We start from the raw sequence: 22,912 nt of genomic DNA on the forward strand, positions 1-22,912 counted from the left end.
AGTTCAAGTTGCGATCTTTCACAGTCAATAACGGCGTGGTTACGCGATAAAAAATCCCATCCAAGTATGGTGTCGTGTGAGCATGACGAAGGGATAATAAACTCAATTGTATAGAAGTCCTTCGCGATGATCAGTCGGACAGTACAGGCGGCTACAGGCTGAACCGGGTCCCCATTCGCTGTTTGCAAGGACATCATATCAAGAGGCGTAGTCACTTTTCGGAGCTTGCGGCAAACTTCAGCGTCTATCACGGAAACGGCAGCACCGGTATCGACTAAAGCATATGCTCGAGTACCTTATACGAAAACTTCGACAGTATTCGACGGCAATGTCCGAGAACTTGAACACTTCGACAGCGCAGTTCATGCCTCCTGAACTGAGGTGGTTAGATTCCCTCGTGTTCAGCAGCTGGCCGCTGACGCATAGGTGACAGGGAGCGACGACGGAGTGAAGGTGAGCGACCAGACATAGCACGTGGACATTCCCGTGAAGACGAGCTTGAATGAGAATCTGAATTTTCCAGACGAGATGGAGGAAGGTCCATGAAGTTGTCTGTGTATGGAAGGTCCATACACAGACGCCCGGACATGTGTCCGGGCGTCTGTGTATCCCGGTACGCGATGATGGCAGTATCGGGCGGTATGGCCACGACCACCGCACGCAAAACAGGTAGGCCAGTTAACGCGCGTTCTCCGAATATTGGCGACGAGGGGAGCAGCCCATGTGGCTGATGGGTGAATGGAGACTGTGGTAGCAATGGGAGGAGCCCAGGTGGTGGACGACTTAGTCAGGGATGAGGTATGCGGCACCCCCTAGATTGGTGGGGGCTAGTGTAGCTGCTGCCGCTTTAGTGCCTCAGCGTAAGTAAGAGGCGTGGTGACGGGGAGCTGCTGCAAGGGCACCGGCATAGCCTCGGAAATATGCTCCTGGACCACATGTCGGACCATGGTAGCCAATAGTGATGGGTGTCGCAGTAGCTGTTGCTGCGACAGCTCCTAGCGTTGAGCAAAAGGCAGTAGAGAAAGCTGCCGAGCCACTTTCTCTCGCACCAAGTCTTTCATTTGTGCGAGAAGGTTTGTCTGGTCAGTGTTGACGTCCAGTGCAGTCACTGGTTGGATTGTTTGGAATGAGTGTCGCCTCTGACCTCGTTGCCTCCCCAATTAATCATAGCTCTGACACAAATTCACTACTTCGGCCACAGTGTTAGGAGACTTCCCGAGAAACATCTGCAAAACGTTATCGTCGACGCCCTTCATAATGTGCTGTATCTTTGTAATTTCGCTCACGGAAGCATAACGCACCGGCAGAGATCGATCACATTTTCTATATATGAGGGAAAAGTTTCACCTGGCTCCTGTGCCCGTGTGCGCAAACGTTGTTCGGCGCGTAGCTTCTGTAAGGCAGGGTGACCAAAAACGGCACACATCGCCTCCTTGAAGGCGGACCAGTTCGCGAACTCGGTTTAGTGGTTCGTATACCACCGCTTGGCCACGTTGGTGAGGTAAAAACTGACAGTGCCCAACTCAGCAGTGTCATTCCACCTGTTGGGTCCACTGACTTTTTCATATCTGCATTTCCGATGGAGGCGGAAATGTCGTAGGCCTGTGTGCTCAGATTTGGGTGCACGTTAAAGAACCGCAGGTGGTCACAATTTCCAGAGCCCTCCACTACGGCGTCTTTGACAATCACATGGTCGTTTTTGGACGTTAAAGCCCACCAATCAATCAATCAATAACTTTTTCATATGACGACAGCCAATCCTCGATATCATGGTCTTTGGTGCCCACAAAGATCGGGGGTCTCGCTGGTGAACTGGGCCGGGGCAAGTAGCGGCCACGAGAGGTACTGTTTGTTGGGCAACGTCAACTTGCATGGTCGACGGAAGGGTGCGGGATCGTAGTTCCAGGGTGTAGGCAATGTGGTTACCCAGCACAATCCACCAAATGTAAAGAGGTTCATTGGGCGAACCTAACGGGCATGTGGAAGATTCGAGAAAGTCACAGGACGAGGAAGATGGTGGAGCTCGAGCGCCGCTCTCGTGGTGCCTTACTCTGCGACGTTGCTTGTTGTTTCCTGGTGTTGCCATCATTTCATCATTATAGGTGTAACAACAGACAACACTGTGCTCGTTCATCGTTTGATGCCTTAACTCAAGCACTGGCTGACCACTACAACAATCTTGAATCACAGCCTAATTTGTTCGCAACACGCCTTCCAAGTCTTGATCTGACCCCAAGTCAATGCAAGAAGCCCAAAGCAGCTGAAAGGAAAGACAAGCCGCTCCCTAAAGTCGCTCACGACTCCCAACCCTCCGCTATGGCTACGCCCCTTCTCGATACTTCTGATGGCAGCTCCGAACCACAATTTTACACTTTGGCAGTGGAACTGCCGCGGTTTTAGCCAGAGGTGTCTTGTTGTCCACCAACTGCTATCTTGCACTTCGGGACCCGATATCCTTGCCGTAACCCTTCAATCCACTAACCTTACCCGGCTATACTTCTATACACCCACATCTTCTACACGCCCTCGGGTGGCGCTTCTAATCAATCGCTCAGTAACTGCCATAACCCGCTGTTTAGCAGGTTCAAGACATTTATCACCTTCTAATTGAGCTTTTGCAGCATGCCAGGGCTAGCTGGCTCTTCATCCTTTTAAGCCCTAAGTGCTCGCAAGGCAACCTCCAATGCCTCTTTACACTCGCGAAACGCACAACCAATAAGTGCCCCCTACTCGTCGTGGGAGTTCTTAACGCTTTACATACGGGCCAGGGTCACCCACGTGACACACCAAAAGGACGTCGGGTGTAGCTAGCAGCACCGCAAGCCAGTCTCTCACTGCTCACCAATTCTGCCTTTCTGACACGTGTAGGGTCTGCAAAGACCCTGCACGATACCACACGTTCGCACATCGCTTCCCTCATGCTACAAGGTGCAACACACAAGAGAATTTGGGTAGTGAACATTGCATTATCGAAAATCTCCTAAAAATGCAACTATCCCGCAGAGTTCACAGAGGTTTTACTTTCACGAACTCGGATATTTTTTCGCACTTAAAGGGTAACGCGCATCAACGCCTCTATCACGGACGTCATTGAATGGTCAAAACACCATAGTGATGTCCGATCCGCAACTCGTATACCAGCGAACTGCCTAAACGACACAGCTGACTCCCGTCTCCTGCATTTATGGTACGCTACAGCAAGCCTAGAATGACGCTGGAACAGGCAGCGTTGGAACGGAACTCTTAGACGTCACCTCGCTCACCTCTGCCAACACCCCCGGAAAACTTTTTACTCCCGCACCCAGCAACATAACGTCAGTTTCGGCAGGCTGATACTTGGGGAAGCCGCAGTGGCAGTGAGCGCAGCGTGGGTTGGTTCTGTGTGACGGTAAGGTTTAGTGCACGTTGCTGTACATTTGTCGCTTCCCGCTCGTAATGTTTAGATGTTGCAGCAATGCCGAATAAATGCTGTGTACCGTGGTGCAACGCCACCTACGAGACTTTGAAGAAGATACAAGTTTTTTCCTTCCCGAAAGAAGGTGACACTCTAAAAATGTGGCTACGCACCACTCCTAGGAACGATTTAGTTCCTACTTCCTGCACCAAGGTAAGCATTTGTTGTGCTCTTTTTCCTAGCTTCTCATTGCTTACAGACGCAGTACGATAAGAAATCTGTAATCCTGCAGCTGCCGCGCCTCGCAAAGCACTGACGCCAAAAGTCTACGAGAGTCGGCTGCAAAGTTCTGTTCACAACAGGGAAGACCGGCTGCTCTGCATTCACACAAAACCACCTGCTGCCGTCCATTCTCGCAAGCTCTTGGTGTCAGTACTTCGTAAAGCGCGTTGGCCAGACGCTCCAGTGCTTTTCTTTCATATTTCGTTTACCTAGTACTCGCGCAGTGCTTTTTTAAATGCTTCCGAAGCCTATGTCGATTTTTTTTCTCGTGATTTTAAGCATGCTCATGCAAACTGGAGCACATTTACTTCTTTGAAAATGTTCGTTCTCAGGTGTTTATGAAACATTTGCTTGTTTGTGCAGGTGTGCGTGAACCATTTCGACGATTCATGCTTCTAGAGGACGGCATCGTACATAGATCCAGGGACAGGAAGGATTATCGGAGTCGCACTGCCAGTACCGCGGTTGCGCCCTGAATCTGTGCCAACGTTATTTCCCAGCTGACCGTCCTACCTCTCAGTGCCAGATTACAGCTCGAGAGAAACACCTGATGCTAAGAGAAGCCGGCAAGAAACTTCCCAACTCGCCCGTGCTGTGGAGGAAGCACTGGCGTCATATGAAGCGGAACAACAGAGAGACTGTTTTTCGTCCCTCGAAGAACTAAGGGCTCGCCCGCAAGAGGTATCAGTGTCACCGAAGTGAACTGCGACCCCGAAAGAAGAGTGCTCGATGTTTTTGAACATTATCGACTGTCGTGAGCCTTGGTTGAATGCGTCACTGGCAGTGTTTGAAAACCTTGAAGTGTCTGCCTGCTATCAAAGATCACCAATCAAGAACCTAAGTAGCGCTGTTGTACCGGACTCAGTTCAAAAAGTCAGTTCCTTGTTGAAAATTTTGAACAACCTGTGCATACTCTCTGAGAAGCACTGCAGTTGCCACCACATTTTACTTGCAATACATTCCTTTCTGGACAAAGTAGAAGGTAGCGTAACTGAAAACAAGGAAGAAGCAGTCAAGTTTATGAAGGAACAGCTTCAACTGCTTTCTACGGGACGTATTCAGTACTGCACACAGATGATGGTGTTTGCATGCATATTGCATACAATATCACTGCATGCGTACAAATTTCTGAGAACAAGTGTACTAACATTGCCTCCCCTAAGAACTATTAGAAATGTGTGCCCATCTATTCAAACGTGCCCTTAAATTTAATCCTCTGACGCCACTTTTCTTTAGTATGTTTCAAGGAAATTCAAACATCTGTAGCCTCAAGAACACACAGCTGGGATGCTTATGCTTGACGAGATTCATATCAAGCCTTGTTTAGACTACAAGAATGGGAACATAAGTGGTGCAGCACTCATTTCAAATGAAGTGACTACGTCGGTGCACGTATTTATGATACAGAGTCTCCTGAGTGCGTTCAAGGAGGTAGTGCACATTTTTCCTGTTATAACCTTACAGAGTGATGATCTCCATGTCATGCTCAAGAAGGTAACCTTGCGCTTGTAACAAATTGGATACAGGGTCATAGCTGTTGTATGTGACAACAAAAAGCTCAACAGAAAGGCAATGAAAATGTTTCTGAAAAAACCAAAACTGAGCCCGTTTATCCGCGTCCGGGCAGACCCATCTCGACCAATATTTTACGTAGTAGATACTGTGCATTTGCATAAATGCATACGCAATAACTGGCTCAACTAAAAAAAATGTTGAAACTTGCTTTTTTACCCACTCTTTGAGCTTTCGAACAATGATGTTCGTCCTGAATGAAAAATGATTGCCTCATTCAAGCATTTGAGAGATTCGCATAAAGAGGAATCAGGTCTACTTCTGAAGTCTGGGTATGGTTTGACATCGAAAGCTCTTAATCCAAGCAACTTGGAATGGCAGGACGTGAAACTGGGGCTGCAGGATTTTAATTCGCACGTAGCCGAAGCCCTGACCGCTCGCAGTGGTGAAGTCGATTTTCAACATGCGGCAGCAATAGCGGATTTCATCAGAGTAATTCTTCGCTGTTGGAGCATTGTTAATGTGAAGACGCCTAATAAAGGCTACCATCACCGCAATGTTCATGAAGAGTCCATGGCAGACCGTACAGATGACCCAAAGGCAGGGTTTTTCAGTGCTTTCATCACAATGCTAGACGTGCGGGAATTTTATTGGCATGATACTGAGGTACTTACCCAGGACACACTAGGTGCCCTGCGCCTCTCAGCTCAATTCCTCTTGGTATTGGTGAAGTACTGCGTTAATAAGGTTCACTTCACTGAGTACGTACAACTTGGGAAAGTCCAAACGAACCCCTGAGAGTCGTTTTGGACAATACAGACAAATGGCTGGCGGGCAGAGCCGCATATTCATTCGTCAGCTTTGTGAAACAGAGGGCCGAATTCGTCTTCAGAATTACCTCCCAAGGATGAGCAGTGATGACTTCAAAGGCATTGAAAAAGTACACAACGTCACAGATGTGGGAACATCCTGTAGTGTTGAAGATAATGATGCTGACCTCGATCAGCTCAGGGCTCAAATGCCAGTGATTGGTTATGTTGGTCACTACTGTGCACGTGCTGCAATCATAGTTTTCAAGTGCAAGAGTTGCCAAGGACACTTGGTCATTACTGCTAATTAGGCCGAAACAGAAGAAGACAGCCACTCCTTAATCACGAAACTGGATCGAGGTGGCCTCAAATTTCCCTCTGCTCTTGTGATTACAGTAGTTATGTACACAGAGGTTGTAGTTAGAAAGCTTACGACGCAAAGCAGCTCTACCCACTTTCTTCATGGCTTGAACCAAAAAATATCGTTCGGCAATTGACACTGGACTGTCTGACGAGGCTTGAAGACATAGATACGTGCGAAAATGGACACACTCATGACCTTCTCGTCTCGTTGGCTGCAAACCGTGCCGCAAATATAGCGCTGAAAAATCTCTGCAGGCAAAGCAATGACCTTATACGCATTCGAAAAGAACAGCAGGCAAAAACAAAAAGCCAAAATATTTTTTGAAAACTAATTTTCCAGGCGATTTGCTCTCCCTATTCGAGTGGAATTGCAAGAGGCCATTTTATTCCACAGAGCTGACCTAATTGCCTTGTCATACTCTGTCAGTTGTGCAGTGAGCCTTGTTTTAGTTTTAAGTGCGAAGAATTTCTTAGCGAACTTCGGTGCCTTTGAGCGTATCTATCTATCTATCTATCTATCTATCTATCTGTCTCTCTATCTATCTCTCTATCTATCTATCTATCTATCTATCTATCTATCTATCTATCTATCTAACTAGCCGCCTACGACTTTTAGCTCTCCTGAAAGTTTAGATAATGGTATCGACACCAAACTTGGTATGGCGAACCATGACCATATGAACATATCTGACAATTCATATTATGAAGATCATGACATGTATGTCATGAATGTGATGATTTACATTTCATGATCCTGCAGCTCTTGCGGTGGTTTCGTTCACATGGCATGTTGTAAAACTGATATGGTATGGCATTATTGCATGGCAAACACAAGTGACAGACCCTAACATGAAAATCATGACATGCGTGTCATGTGACAACATGACTACATGCCACGCTCATGATGCGCTCACGGCCGTTTCGCAAGCGTCACAGGTACCAAATTTGGTGTTACAGTACCTGAATAGATGACGAAGGTTTGTGACTGATGCAAACATGATAATGATGAGATACGTGTCATGTAACAACATGACTACATGCCATGCTCATGACGTGCTGGGGACCGTTATGCTCACTTTACTTATACCAAATTTGGTATTACGGAATGCGAATGGATGACGAAAGTATGATACTGCTGCAAACATGATAAACATCGCATGCGTGTCATGTAACAACATGACTACGAACTACGGTCATGATGCGCTCGCGGCAGTTTTCCCAGCTTCACATTCACCAAGCTCGGTATTACGTGGCGTGAATGGACGACTTATGTAAACGACACATCCAAGCATGATAATCACGACATGCATGTAATGTAACATGCATGTAATGCATGTAATGCATTACATGCACGTAATGTGACGCGGTGCGCGTGCTCACCGGCATTCGTTTCGGCGCGTCACGCGGGCGTTGCTGCACCGGGCGCCGGTGCCATATACTCGCAGGCGTGCGCCACGCTGCGTTGTTTGGACGCATGCGCATTTCAGCGCGTCCGGTGTTCCTCCGTCACGAAAAGAGGGAAACGAAGTGTTGTCTCGGTAACGCATCAGCGTGAAATGCAGCATGTCGCATTTCGTGACGGTTGCCATCGGGCCGTGCCGACGAACGCTGGTCGCGCCGGTCGCGCCTGGCGTCAGACTATAGAGTGCTTCGAAATATAGGGAACTTCGAAATCAGTGCTTCTCAACATACCCAGCCATATGCATGCCCCTATACAGTTTCTACTAATGAGCTCTTCGACCAACCCATTACAGAAGCCGAAGTTCAAGCTGAACTACAAAAACTAAGCACTTCCTTAGCCCTCGGTCTGGACGGTGTTCACACCGAAGCACTCCTTAATATCGACAACCAATCCTTTGCCGTCCTTACTAAATACTTTAATGAGTGCTGGATAAGAGGCATCCTCCCACCCCAATGGTTGTCCTTCTACCCAAACCTGGAAAACCTCTCCTTACTTTTAACCTCAGGCGCATATTCCTCCATTCTTGTGTCGGCAAACTCATGAAGCATGCACTCCAAACCAGGAGTTACCAGTACCTACAAGCAAGAATGTCTTGGCTATACTTGCATGTTTGGATTTCGTCCTGGGCTTTCCACGCAGGACATTTTTCTGCAAATCAAACATCACGTTCTCGACTATCAATGCTAAGATACCAGAATTACTTTAGCAGTAGATATCACAAAAACATTTGACAACGTTCATAACTCAGCTATCCAAGAGAACCTTATAACCCGGCGGTTTATCCGACTACGTCCGACACTTCTTCCCACACACCGCACAGCAACACTTACGTTTGGTGATTCCCGCCTGCCCGGAATCACGTTTGGCGCACGTGCTACGCCCCAGAGAGCAGTTCTCTCACCTATTCTTTTAAACATAGCACTTCTTCATCTGCCCCAAAAGCTTGGTCAGATCCCCTACATTCACTTCAGCTTAAACGCCGAAGACATCACCGTCTGGGCAAACCATGGTAGTGCCACCGAAATAGAACACCACTTACAATTACCACTGACCACCATCGACACATATGTTAGAGAACGTGGCCTTACCCACTACCCTTCCAAATCTGAGCTCTTTCTTTACTGACCGAAGCAGCATAATTCCGCCATTCCTCCTATCTCTCTCACGCTACGTGCCCATCTTAGCCCACTTGTCTATAAATTTGAATGCTAGGGCTAGTTATCTACTTTCATGGCACTCATGGAGAAGTCATCAAGACTCTCCAAACACACGCTCAGCAGACCACTCGACTGTTTCGTCGCATAACGAATTGTCGGGCTGGCCTACGTGAGCGAAACACGCTTCGCCTCACCCATGCTTACATCGTAAGCTGCACTACCTATGCCCTCCCTGACCTACCTTTCCGACAGAAGGAGAGAGACCGGGTTAACACGCTTCTAAGGAGTTGCACAAAAACGGCTCTACGCCTTCCCGCAAGCCCATCCAATCACAGACTTTTCAAACTTGTACACAATACATTTAAGGAACTCTTTTTGAAGCCACCTTTACTGCACAAAAATGTCGTCTGCCTAATTCGGTGGCTGACCACGCCCTCTTGTCCTAATTTAACTTAGCCCCAATTACACACTGCTGGGAACCGCTCCGCTGCACCACTGTTGGAAATCGCGTGTTTCAGCTCGCGGCTGCATCTGCGCAGAGCTGATAGACGGAGCGGACAAAGCGGATATACAGAGACGTTACATAGTCGGCACTGGGGCCGACAGCTCAGAGAGCTCGCACTGAGGTACGATGATAAGCCGGGATTTCTTTGGACGCTCTCGGGTGCTGCTTCTCGTCGCGCCACTTGGCTCTTTTATAGGCCCACAGTGATTCCTTGTGTCAGCCAGTGGTTCGAAGCATCCAATCAGGAACCACCGCTGGCCGCGGGCTGGAATTGCACCCCTTGGTGAGGGGCTTGCTACGCGCTGCGTAGGACACGTGCAAGAGTTACCGGCAATTACGCAAGCTTGCTAGAATCGGACCCGTGGGTGAGGAAGGTTGCCACGGGTTGACTAAGACGCTGCAAGAGATGCCTGGGTTCGCATAAGCGTGGCTCGACGATGATTGCATCAGATGATACTTTGCAGAAGCAATGACGCTCGGTTTGGACTCCAACGCATAATATCACCCCCACAGCCAGACAAAGCACCGGAAACATGAGCTACTCCCACGTGGCTTGGAGGTCGGGTGCGCTCGGTCGCCAGATTCCTCCAGGTTCGCCTCCAGCGTTATGGAGAGCATGTGGCTCCAGGTTCAGTTTTGTGAACAGATCCCATTCTTGAAGAATGGTCTCCGCTCCTATGGCTTGTCACCAAAACGTGTCAACTAGCTTCACTCGTCTCTGCTGGCGATTTCTGGTTTCAGCGCTTGATGATTCTGCACCTTCTCAAGAACAGTTCGACAGCAGACAACACACGACACAAGCAAGCGTCCTCGGTTATCAGACAGAACACCAGACACAATATATTACAATACATACCTAGCTACATTTCTATAAGAATTTCTGTCCCTCTCCATCAAGAGGCACATGTAGGACACAAATCTCTGCAACTGAGAACTCAAAGTTTTACACTCCCAACAACCCTACGCAGTGGAATGAAACATGATGTTTGCCCCTCGAGATCACTCAGGACGGGAGCACTCAGCTAAAGCGGCAATGAGGACAAAATTTTACCCCGACTCACCAGCGAAAGACCAAAAGGTGCAGAAAGTACGCATGGCTTAATGCGTTTGCGTTAGAGTTTACCTTTCCTTTCTTCTAAAGAACATCTAAGTTGTGCTGTTGGAGTATCATGCTCCTCCTCTATTACCAAGCAGTTTTAAGCGACATGTTATTCAACCAGGTTAGAGGACAGTGCTGCGTTTCGACCACAAACTTCGAACCGGAGACATAATAGGCCAGCTTTTTAACGGCCCACACGAGGGAAGCGCATTCATTTTCAGATGCCTCTTCCCTGCAGCTCAGTTTCGGCTTACATACAAAACTGGCCTTTCGTTACTAGCGCTGTCTTCCTGGCACAATATAGCTCCGATGTCGCGATCACTCGCGTCGCATTGAATGAGAAATCCCTCAAAAAAGTCGGGTGCCATAAGAACGGGCTTTTCGCTTAAGGCTTGTTTCACCTTGAAAAACAATTTTTTTTTTCTGAGTCCCACACCACTTTAACCGGCTTGTACTTGCGATATGCGTCAGTTAGGTGGCAGGCACCGGTAAAGTAGTTATGCGCGTAATGCGCGTAGTATCCAGCTAGGCCCAAGAATGTCCTTATCTCAAGTTTTGTGGTTGGTCGTGGATAGTTCACAACGGCGGCTGCCTTAATTTCTGAAGGTCTACGCCGGCCCTGCCCCACAACGTGTCCCAGGTAAGACACTTTGCCACACCCTAGGTGGCATTTAGCAGGTTTCGCTGTGAGACTAGCTTTTTTTGACCTGTTCAGAACGACTCGTAAATGCTCTACATGTTTTTCTCAGCTGCTTGAAAAGATGACGACATCGTCACGGTACGGCACGGCAAACTCGGAGAGGCCATTATGAACGTGGTTCATTAAACCTGAAAATCAAAAGGGTGCATTTTCAATCCAAAGTTCAGCTTTAGTTGACGATATGCTCGGAATGAAGGAACAAATGTGGCATAGTGGTTCACACGCTCCGTAAAGGGGACTTCCAAATATCCTTTCACGAGGTCTAACGTGAAAATGTAATTAGATAGTGAAACAGTATCTACCCTCTCCTCTGGATTTGGTATCGGGTAAATTTGGTTTCGAGTTAAGGCGTTAGGACGCCGATAATCGATGCATGGTCTAGAATGTTTTCCAAGCACTTGAACCAATATTATAGAAGATGTATATACACTCTCGCCCGGTACTATGACTTCCAACTCCAGTGCTCTATCGATCTCCTCTTTCAGGATCTCCTTTTGAAAAAGAACATCGATATGGCTTACTGCGGATTGGCTCCGCACAAGTTAGCTCGATATCGTGTTCAATCATCGTCGTGTTTCCGGGACAATCTGAAAACATGTCTTTTAAACTCGGAAACAGTCCTCCTCAAGTTCTCTTTCTGGACTTCACTTAACGTTGCCTCCAGGTTTAACTGCTCTAAAATTGCCTCTGATCCCCTTTCGGTTACATCACTTGACGTCAAAGTTTCTTGTCCTTCCTCTAAAGCATTTAAGAGCAAATTAACGACCGCTTGACGTTGAACGAATGGTTTCACTGAGTTACTGTGGTAAACTTTGCTCGGCCACCTTCTTAATTTCACTTCATAGTTGGTATTGAAAAACTTCAATATTACTTTACCGGGCTCTTCCCAACTAAGTTACCACTTAAGAAGGTGCGTTTTTTGCCGATGTCTCATAGTACTCCTTCGACAACACTCATGTAGCCTTCCTGTGACTCTCCACAAGACATTTTGTTTTTCCCAACAACTGAAGCAGATCGAGAACATACGCAACTACATTAGGGTCCTCATCTAATTCCTGCCAGAGTTCGCGTAGAATTCACAATGTTGTTCCTAAACTGCGGCAAAAATATAAGCTCAGCAGGACTAAAGCCAGGGTTCTTAATGGGAGCCGATCTCAAAGCGAACGTAGCTGGAGGAATACTCGCTTTCCAGTCGCATGTGTGCTCGTAGCAAAAACGCTCTCAATATTCATTTCAGAACGAAATGCATACGCTCTACCTGATTAGATTGCGGTTGATGGATCGAGCTGCGCACTACTTTTATTCGGCATTTATCGAAACAGGTAGAGGTATCGCAGCTGGCGAAGTCACTACCACTGCCGCATACACTTTTAGAAGAAAGTCCTACACGTGTGCATACAAAGAGCAATCTATCCACACTTCAGGCAGCAGTGGCAGCCTACAGTCCGTCCGGGAGCGACCATCTTACTATCTTCTTGCCTATGCGCAGAAACCCCCAAAGTGGACATCATCCACGCATCCATGTCCACCCGCGACTGACGAGCTGAAACCGGAAAGTTGGCGCCAACCACGTACTCATCGCAACGCAGCCCTAACACGTGACAGATCAGCTGGTGAAATGCCCTTCCCTCCTTTACATTCTCTGACGCATCGTAGGACACAACCACACTTCGAGCAGCAGTGGCAGCAGACGCTCCAACGGAGAAAGCGTCTTAACTATAGACGAGAGCACGCCTATCTCGCACCCAGGCGCCTTCGGCGGTATACCCTTGCTCCCAGATACGCCATAATTTATTTGGAACTGCCAAGGCGCGCCTCGCTAGCATGGAATGCAGTGGCTCTGGGACTTTAAAATGCGAAACGGCGCCTTTTTATCCTGCGCCCGCTTATAAAATGTCATGGGTACCACTGGCTTTCGTCTGATGAGAGAACAACCAGCGCAATAGGAAGAGATTGCTGAGCAGTGCCTGTGAAGTTCACAGCGCATTGCGGAAATCGTGCCGGTGCGGTGTATTGCAATTGCAGAGACTTCCGTACACAACGAAAAATGCTGAGCTCCGCCGCCATAGGATATAATCGTAATCAGCAGGAGAAACCACGAGCCCAGTGAAGTGCACAAGTAAGTATACTTATTGCGTTTATTCAAGTGCGACTCCCGCTGCTCCACTTTACAGCAGCGAGTTTCGTGCTATATGCCCGTAGTATGAGGCACAAAACTATTGCCGTACTCTTTTGAAGGCGACATGTCAAAAATAGGATATACATATTACGACTCACGCGTGGATACACGCACCGCGCATGTTTAGTACAACTGCAACGGCCTACTATCGAAATGCGTGAACGGTGCGGAAAGCATGACTTTCGACTCGGTCGAACTCCGTCATGCCTTGGCTGTCACTAGGTGAATCTACACGTGCTTTCGCCGGCGTCACTATAGCATTTGAAAATCGTGTTCTGGCTGGCACTTTTACAGCGGGTGTGGTCCCGAGTGCCCGGCAGGACTGACAATTCATACACATGGGGTGCATGAGCTTGAGTTGGAACCAGATTCTATCACTACGGTGACGCCGACTTACAGCATAAATTCTGCCTTGTCAAAGCCAAGGCGCTCTGCAATTCGCGTTTCTTTCAATCGCAATAGTACGTACCTGATGAAGCTGCTTCTGTAGTCGGCAATACACGTGCTGCAGACATTCTGAACTGTCGAGGAAGGTCTCCTCGAAGTTTCACATGAAATCCGCATAACATTCCAGCACAGTAACAGCACGAAATATGCTTCCAGTCGGACTCGAGTTGGGAAGTTTCGCGTTTAATTTGCAGAGCGTCTGCTCACCTGGCAGTTGAGAATGTTGCTTCGCCGCGCTTGCAAAAGACGGCGCCACGTGCTTTTTAATATGGCAGAAAGCAGTGAGCTCACTGGGTTCTGGTGTACAGGGCGCGAGGATAAACCGTGGTGCCACCATGCGGACGCATCCCCGTGACGTACGTGACTGGATTGCTCCGCCGCCCTCTCGTGCGCAGCCCGCAGCCGCTTTCGCGTATCCTTATATGATTGGTATTCCTGTACTTCACTCAACTAAATCAGTAATATACTGCTGCAGCTTCTTCTCTGACTGAGTGACGTGCTAAGTATAACGGCACCGAAAAGTGTTATGCTTCTCACAATGCCTAGCTGCCGGCGTCGTCTGCTGTGGCCACCTAAATGAAAAAAAAAGAAAAACAAACGGTGGCTAATCGCGCCTCCTGTGTTAAAGGTGACGACTCCTTCCGCGTCGAATCAAAGCATCAGATGGGAATGAACGGTTAGGAAACTTATCTTTGCTGCAAAAAATGTGCACAACCACGCTACTTCATGAATTGTAGGTTTTCATCTAAAGACGGGCCGTGGTCGACATGACAAGCATGCGCAAAGTACATTTATGTTTAGCACACAAAACCCTACGAAGCACAGCGCAAGTGAATTCCCCACTTTGGGGGAAGCAACACAGCTTTCGTACAGTTGCATGCAGCGGCAACCTTTCTAATATGATGGCGGGAAAACGTGAGAATCATGCAACCGCATGCCTCTTTCAGAGTTGTAACGTTTCTCCGTGGCACGCTCCTAACATTCATTCCGCGAGATTTCCACGGTCGTCACACCTTACACATTCCATCACCGTCTAGCCACACATGGGTGAAAACTATGAATGATCGGTTCAGTTCCAAAGCTGCTGCATAAGGCTAAATTGTGTTTAAAAATGCGATCAGCTAGCCGAATCAATTTACGTTGTTGAACATAGTGTGAGGCATGACGTACCGTGATCAAATTTCATGTTTCAGTAAAGTTTCTTGTGTTCAGGTTGTCCTTTTTTTGCAGTTTCATTCATAAATTGTGTGATATTTCACGGCGGATTTTCGAAGACGTATCAGTTTTTGAAGCTCATCACGTTTTCACCAGTAGATCAAAACAACATTAAGAGGAAGTGACAGTGGCTATGGGCCCATTCTACAGACGTAATCTATAAGCACGGAACTTCGTGAGCTGACATCACGGACGGCAGGCATGTTGGCAGATTTTTTTTTTGATGGGGCATCTCGATTCTTGATTAGAACAGGGGGTCACGGCAAAAGTTGGGAGGGGGGGGGGGGGCACGGGTTTGGTGTGTCACTCCCTGGCTACACCACTCGCTGATGGAAACCCGCGTGGTCGGGTACACATATGGGGATGGACGCCCGGGCAGGATGAAGTTTGTGGCACAGACTGTGGTAAAAGTTATCGTGGCGAGAAAAATAAGCTTTAGCAAAGATTAGCCCACCACATGTATGGTGTAAGAAAGAAGGTTTCGTTGAACGCGCTGGCCGAACACGCAGAAGCAACTGGTCCGAAAGTATACCGGAATAGGGTAAAAGTAACGAACACAAAGAGAAAGGAACTGGACTTCAGGGCTATATCTTGACTCTCTGACAATTCACTCCCATGTTAAAATATGCGAAATCGAAGTCTTTGCACATTCATTTTTCATTGTGAACGAGGCTCCCGTGCGCAAACTGAAACGTTCTGTTTTTATGTGAACATTCATGGTCTGTGCTCACTTTAACCCCATGCGCTCGAAATGACAACAAAGAAAGAGAGAGGTGACAGAGGCACTACCAGCGGCGTACGTAGCGCACTGTGACACGCCGCTGGTAACGTATACTGTAGCTCTCCGCATAGTGCAGTCTGCAGAAGTCAGTATAAATGAAGTCCGAGCAATAAAACGCTGCTCAAAAATGAAAAACATGGTGAAGTCGCCGTTAAAAACAACGCATCCAACGGCCAGCTTTCCTTCGCTTAAGCGGAGCGAGATCCTGTCAACCAATCGTGCTCGTCGGCTGAGCGATTGCAGCGCTCCCGCCTCCAGTTGTGGACCTCGCACCCAATCTTCTAGCCTATGTGCAGTTTGGTTACCGTTCTTTGAACATTATTATTGCTTTATAGCTGATTCTACTGCGGCCCTCGGGTCTTGTATTTTGTGTCTAGAAAAGCGCTAGAATGAGTGGCATATGCGAGACTTCTACAGTACTTCTCTGAAGACGACGGCGTCATAACGTGTGCAGAATGCAGACAACGCTATCACCTCGGAGAATGTATTTGTATAAATCAGCCCACCTATAAAAAGAAAAGCAAAGAGGCGAAAAAAGCGTTGACATGTCAGACTTGCCGTGCGCCTTCATCTCTCAGAACATCGAGAGGAATAATAACGCTGGTCAATCAGCTTTAACAGAAGCCTTAAACCAGCAACTTGTGGAAATTAAGAAAGGCTTGGCGCTCTTGACTGCCAAGGTCAATCACTTTACAGAATTAAACATACAGCGACAAGCATTGAACAATCCATTCACCACATGTCAGATACACATGACGCAATTCTTGAAATCAGCGCAAGGCATGATAAAGAGATAGAAATCCTCCGAAACAAAATGGAAGCTGTTGAGCAAAGCTTTCACAATAAAGGAATTATCAAGCTAAACCAAGAGCTCAATAACCTACAGCAACAAAGTCGCCGCCAGAATTTGGAAATTTATGACGTGCCTTTCATCGCAAAAGCAGATATCCTGTCACGTGTTGACGATCGTTTTCAATTGAGAACGCACTACTTAGACGTGGACAGGAAGACAGGCACAAGCGCTTAATATCAACTGAAAATTTATTCGGAAAACTGTGACATATGCTGACCGATGAAACAGTGTCATAGCACATACGACAAGACAGAATCACGGACCAAAATAATAACAGAACCGATAGAAGATCTATGTACGTCAGGCATACATTACAAACGCCTACTGTACCTTAGAGTGATTACATAACTCTTATGGCATCTGCAACTGTCTACAATTGCTAGCTCCTTATCGGACAGAGCTATTGATGGTTTGCTGATGCAAGTCAAATGTTCACGCGATATGTATACTGCCTCGATTATAAGCCTTGTGCGCTCATCTTTGTGTTTGTAAAGTACGACTGTGTTATCAAACTGTACCTCCCAGCCACAACTGGTGACATGCTGGGCCAGAAAACCATCATTGCCGCTGCGAACATTGCACGCATGTTCACGCAATATGTCGTTGAGATCTTCCAGTTTGCTCAATATTACAGGCACCGCATGAAAGTATGATCATGTAAACAACGTTGCTAATGCAATTAATAAAACGGCGTCTGTGCTTTGTTTTGCACAGCTGTTTTTTGTGTCTAGCGGCACATGTCAGCCTAGCCAGCTGAGAAAGCTTGTCTGGCGCAGAGTACACTACATGCGCTCCCATCTGACCCGCAGGTCACTGGTTCAAATCCCAACTGTGGCGGCTGCATTTCCGATGGAGGCGGAAATGGTGTAAGCCTGTGTGCTCAGATTTGGGCGCACGTTAAATAACCACAGGTGGTCAAAATTTCTGGAGCCCTCCACTGCGGCGTCTCTCATAATCATACGGTGGTTATAGGACGTAAACCCCATATATCATCATTATCGCCATGCGTCGCCCCACCTTTTTCATGCGGTGAGTAACCTGGTGCATATAAGTAACAACAGCTATTTTGCCCCTTTCTTTTTCGCGGTTGCTGTTGTCACGTCCTGCTGCACCATTTCTTTGGCCTTTCCGTTTTCTGCGGATACTTTCGGCCACGGAAACCAAGTCCGCCACAGGATACCCAGCTGACTTGAGCCTAGAAACCTGATTGTGGAAGCTGGCTTCCATTGAATGAACACAATAACGGTCAATTGCATTAGCGAAACAAGAACTCACTGCGCCTGTTTTGACAAGTTTGCTATGAGCCAACGTGTACGGCAGCAGCGGTTTTTCCGCACGTGGCTCATATGCCCAGCAGGTTTGTTCTGCCCTAAACGTAAGCCTAAAATCAAGAAACCTGATGGACAAGTTTTTCGGCATTTCATGGGTTAATACAAGTGGATCAACACATTTTAATAACAGCGACAACACATTGGTGGCCTGAGACACAAAACCTTGCGCATCACACTTCACTATGACTAAAAAATCTTCCACAAATCTAAATACATTTTTCACTGCAGTGCTCACTAATTCTTGATTAAACGTCCTGTCCAACTTCGCCAACAACAAATCGTTCAAAAGTGGGGCCAGACATTACCCAATCGACACGCCCTTTTTCTGAAGATACACGTTGTCATTCCACTCTACATATGTGGACCTGAGATACATGTCCAATAAGTCTAGAAAACCACGCGCACACAATCCTGTGCTGTTCTAAAATGACACTCCATCAAACTGGTCAATGCAATCTTCAATACAAGTGAGCAACGCATCATTAGGCAAAGAATAGTAAAGATCTTTTACATCCTTTGAAAATGTCATGAGACCTGTTTGACACTCTTGTCAGAAAAATTCGATAACTTCATCTGGCTTCTGAATAAACATAGGGCATAAATGGTGAAAAGTTGATTGATTTTATATATGGGTCTAAACGTCCCAGCGCCACCATATGATTATGAGAGACGCCGTAGTGAAGGGCTCCGGAAATTTTGACCACGAGGTGTTCTTTATGGCGAAAAGTTGCGGCTGCTTTTGCAAAAACACCCCTACATTCTTTTGTCAGGAAGCACACTCACACACTGTAACTCTAAAAGGTACATCAGGCTTAGGTGTCTTAGCTGAATAAATAAATTGTGATAGTTCATCACACTTATCCACACTTTTCACTAAACCTAGCAAGTTGAGTTCTCGGCATAGGTCCTTTGCTCTTTCTTTCACTTTTCGCAAACCGATGCCGGTGAACTTATGAAACACAGAACCGGTGCAACCCTTCTTCAAAAAACTGGCTTTTTCTAAGCGCTGCAAAACCTCCCCCATTGTCTGAAGGCACCGCACACAGATCATTGACGATTAGAAAGTTTATGGTCCGGCTTAAAGACAGGTGACTACTGACAGGCTTACCGCGTTGAAGTATGTCAAGTCCTTCTGAGATGCACCGGCCAGACTCTTCTTGGGGAACACGACCACATATACTTCCAAAAATGGCTAATAGGTTAGGGGGGTCTCACTTCTTTACGAAGGTGAATTTCGGGCCTATGCTTAACCTCCTTTGCATGAAGTCGGAAAGCTCGACGTCACCAATCAAATTCACAGTTCCTTTAGTCGGTTGTTTTTCTTTGACTTCAGAACGCAGCTTCCGGAGCTCATTAACCCATAAGAAAACAGAACTGTCTTCAATGCGTTCCGCGAATTCTTGAAGCCTTTTTTTTTTCTTCCTTTGCGAACGATATTCTTGAAGAACGTAGCTTGAGAGACTTTTGATATAGTCGAGCCTGGCGATTCCACTCGGAACGCAGGATTTTGCAAACCCTGATTTCGTGACCTGTCGAAGGGCTGAACGCACCAAAGAGCTAGCATATTTAGACATTAGAAGATGCCATGAGATGTAAGTAATCACTCTAAGGCACAGTAGGCGTTGGTAAGGTGGGGCTGACGTACATAGATCTTTTATCGGTTCTGTTATTTTGGTCCGTGATTTCTTATCGTATGTCTTATCGTATCTGCCATGACACTGTTTCAACTGTCAGTATATATTAGATAGTTTTCCGAATAAATTTTCAGTTGGTAGTAAGCGCTTGTCCCTGTCTTTCTGTCCATGTCTAAGTAGTGTGCTCTCATTTCAAAACAGTCATGTATCACCAACACGCCCACTAAACCACATTGACGTGTTAACGAACTTGCAAAGAAACTTGGCCTGCCGCCACCGTCTGGCTGTGACGTAGAAAGCAAGGATGGGCTGCCACCACGTAGAGGCAAACTCCCAGTTATACCGATAAGATTTGCTCGACGGAGCTTCAAGGCATTGATTGATTAATATGTGGGGTTTAACTTTCCAAAACCACCATATGATTGTTAGAGACGTCGATGTGGAGGGCTCCGGAAATTTCGACCACCTGGGGAAATCCGTGCACCCAGGCCTACAGCATTTTCCCCTCCACCGAAAATGCAGCCGCTGCAGCCGGCATTCACTCCCGTGAACTGCTGGTGAGCAGCTGAGCACCTTAGTCACTAGACCACTACGGCGGGGCTGAGCTTGAAGGGAGCGTGGCTTGCAAAACGCACCGAACTGAGAGACGAAGACAGCATTATCCAGCTAGTCGAAAATTTAACACCTGTAAACAAGAAGCTTTTAAATGCGAAGCATTTCTTAGCGAAGTTTGGCGACATTGAGCGTATCTATCTATCTATCTATCTATCTATCTATCTATCTATCTATCTATCTATCTATCTATCTATCTATCCGCCTATGGCTTTTAGCTCTCCTGGTCGTTCCAATAATGGTATCGATACCAAACTTGGTATAAAGAACATATTTGACTAGTCATAACATGAAAATTATGACATGTATGTCATGATTGTCATGATTTACATTTTATGGTTCTGCAGCTCTTGCGGTGGTTTCGTTTACATGGCATGCTGCAAACATTGTATGGTATGGCATGATTGCATGGTGAACACAAGGGACAGACCCTAGCATGAAAATCATGACAGGCATGTCATGCAACAACATGACTACATGCCACGGTCATGATGCGCTTGCGGCCGTTTCACTAGCGTCACATGTACAAAATTTATTATTACAGTACATAAATGGATGACGAAGGTATGTGACTCGTGCAGACATGATAATCATGAGATGCGTGTCATGTAACAACATGACTACATGCCACGCTCCTGACGCACTGTCGGCCGTTTCACTAGCTTCACTTATACTAAATTTGATATTACGGGGCGTTAATGGATGACGAAGGTATAATTCTGGTGTACACTTGACAAACATGGAATGCGTGTCATGTAACAAGACTACATGCTACGCTCATGATGCGCTCGCGGCCATTTCACTAGCTTCACATGTACCAAACTCGATATTACGTGACGCGAGCGGACGACATAGGTAAATGACAAATCCAAACATGATAACCATGACATGTGTGTCTTGTAACAACATGACTACATGCCACACTGATGACGCGCTAGTGGCTGTTTCGCTAACTTTACATATGTCCAATTTGGTACTACGTGACGCCAATGGACGATGAAGGTAAGTGACTGGTGCAAACATGATAATCATGATTTGCGTGTCATGTGAGAACATGACTACATGCCACAGCTAAGGTGCCAATACATTCCGACGCGACGTGGTGCGCGTGCTCGCCGGCATTCAATTCGTCGCGTCACGCCGGCGTTGCCACGCCGGCGTTGCCACGCCAGCCGCCAGTCCTGCCTTATACTCGCAGGCGCGCGCCCCACTGCGTTTCTTTGACGCATGCGCGTTTCAGCGAGTCCGACGTCCCTCCGTCATGAAGAGAGGGAGACGCAGTGTTTTTTGGGCAACGCTTCGGCGCGAAATGCAGCATGCCGAATTTCGCGCTGGTTTTCGTGGGGCCGCGCCGACGGACGCTGGTCGCGCCTGGCGTCAGACCATGAAGTGTTCGCGTTTTGCTAACGTAGCGTCGCTGTGCTCAGCGTGCGCGCGCTTCAACGCTGCATTGGAGTATATTGGACTCTTCACGATGCAGCCGCGGCTGTTTTGCTAGCTCCACATATACCAAATTTGGTGTTGCGTGACGTCAGTGTATGACGAATTATAGGACTGGTGCAAACATGATATTCCGGACATGCGTCTCGTGTAAGAACATGACAACATACCACGCTCTAAGGCCGCGTTCACACTGAGCATTCCGGCCGCCGAAAGTGCTCCGAATCCGGTTCGGCGGCGGCGAGATCCGCCGAAAGGGCCCTCTCCGCGCCGATCGCTCTTGAACCGATTTTTGCGGCGTCTGCCGCCGAATCGGTCACTGCGGACCAATAGGAGCGCTAGTCGAGGAATTTTGAAAAATGGCGGCCAAGCCCTACTCACTTGTTATGACGCAGTGCACGTAACTGAATGTTGAAACCAACGGGAGTTTAACCTACTCTGTGCCTACTTCGCGTCCGTATTTCGTGGAAGAGGTGACCGAGCTTGCTGTTGGCGTGACCGAGCTTGTTGCGGTCTTGCAGAGCAAAACGAACCCACCAACGCCGCTGGCGTCGGTGGTTTTTTTGCTCTTCGTGCATTACAAGACAGCCACTTGCCAGCAAAGTGAGCAGTACTGTCTCTTCTTGCTTCTTGCGTACGAGAATCGTCGAAGTATACACCACCGGATAGCGTAGTAACGTCTGCGAGCCGCAACAACAACCGGGTGACCGCGCATCCATCCCGCATTCGCCCCGTAGTAGATGGCATATTCGGCGGCGCGGAGCGCTTCCAGTGCGAACGACGCTGCATTTCGGCGGCAGGGGAATTTCGGTCGCTGTAGAAAGCGGATGTTTCAGTGTGAACTAGGCTTTAGTGTGCCCACAGCCATTTGGCCAGCTTCACATATAGTAAATTTGGTATCACGTGACGCGAATAGATGATGAAGAGAAACGCCACATCCAACATGATAATCATGACGTGGAAATCATGTACGGCATCATTTACCTGTATCTCGTAACATTCTGCTGAAATAAAGTTACATATCAACATTTCTCATTCGTGCTTAGCAAATTATCGATTTCCACTGTACGTGGGATCTGCCAAGTTTTTTTGGATGGCCCAAAGTTTAGCCGCTGAAAGAAATTAGCGGTTAACTTA

The sequence above is a fragment of the Rhipicephalus microplus genome, chromosome 4 (assembly GCF_043290135.1).
Source record: "Rhipicephalus microplus isolate Deutch F79 chromosome 4, USDA_Rmic, whole genome shotgun sequence".
Taxonomy (NCBI): domain Eukaryota; kingdom Metazoa; phylum Arthropoda; class Arachnida; order Ixodida; family Ixodidae; genus Rhipicephalus; species Rhipicephalus microplus.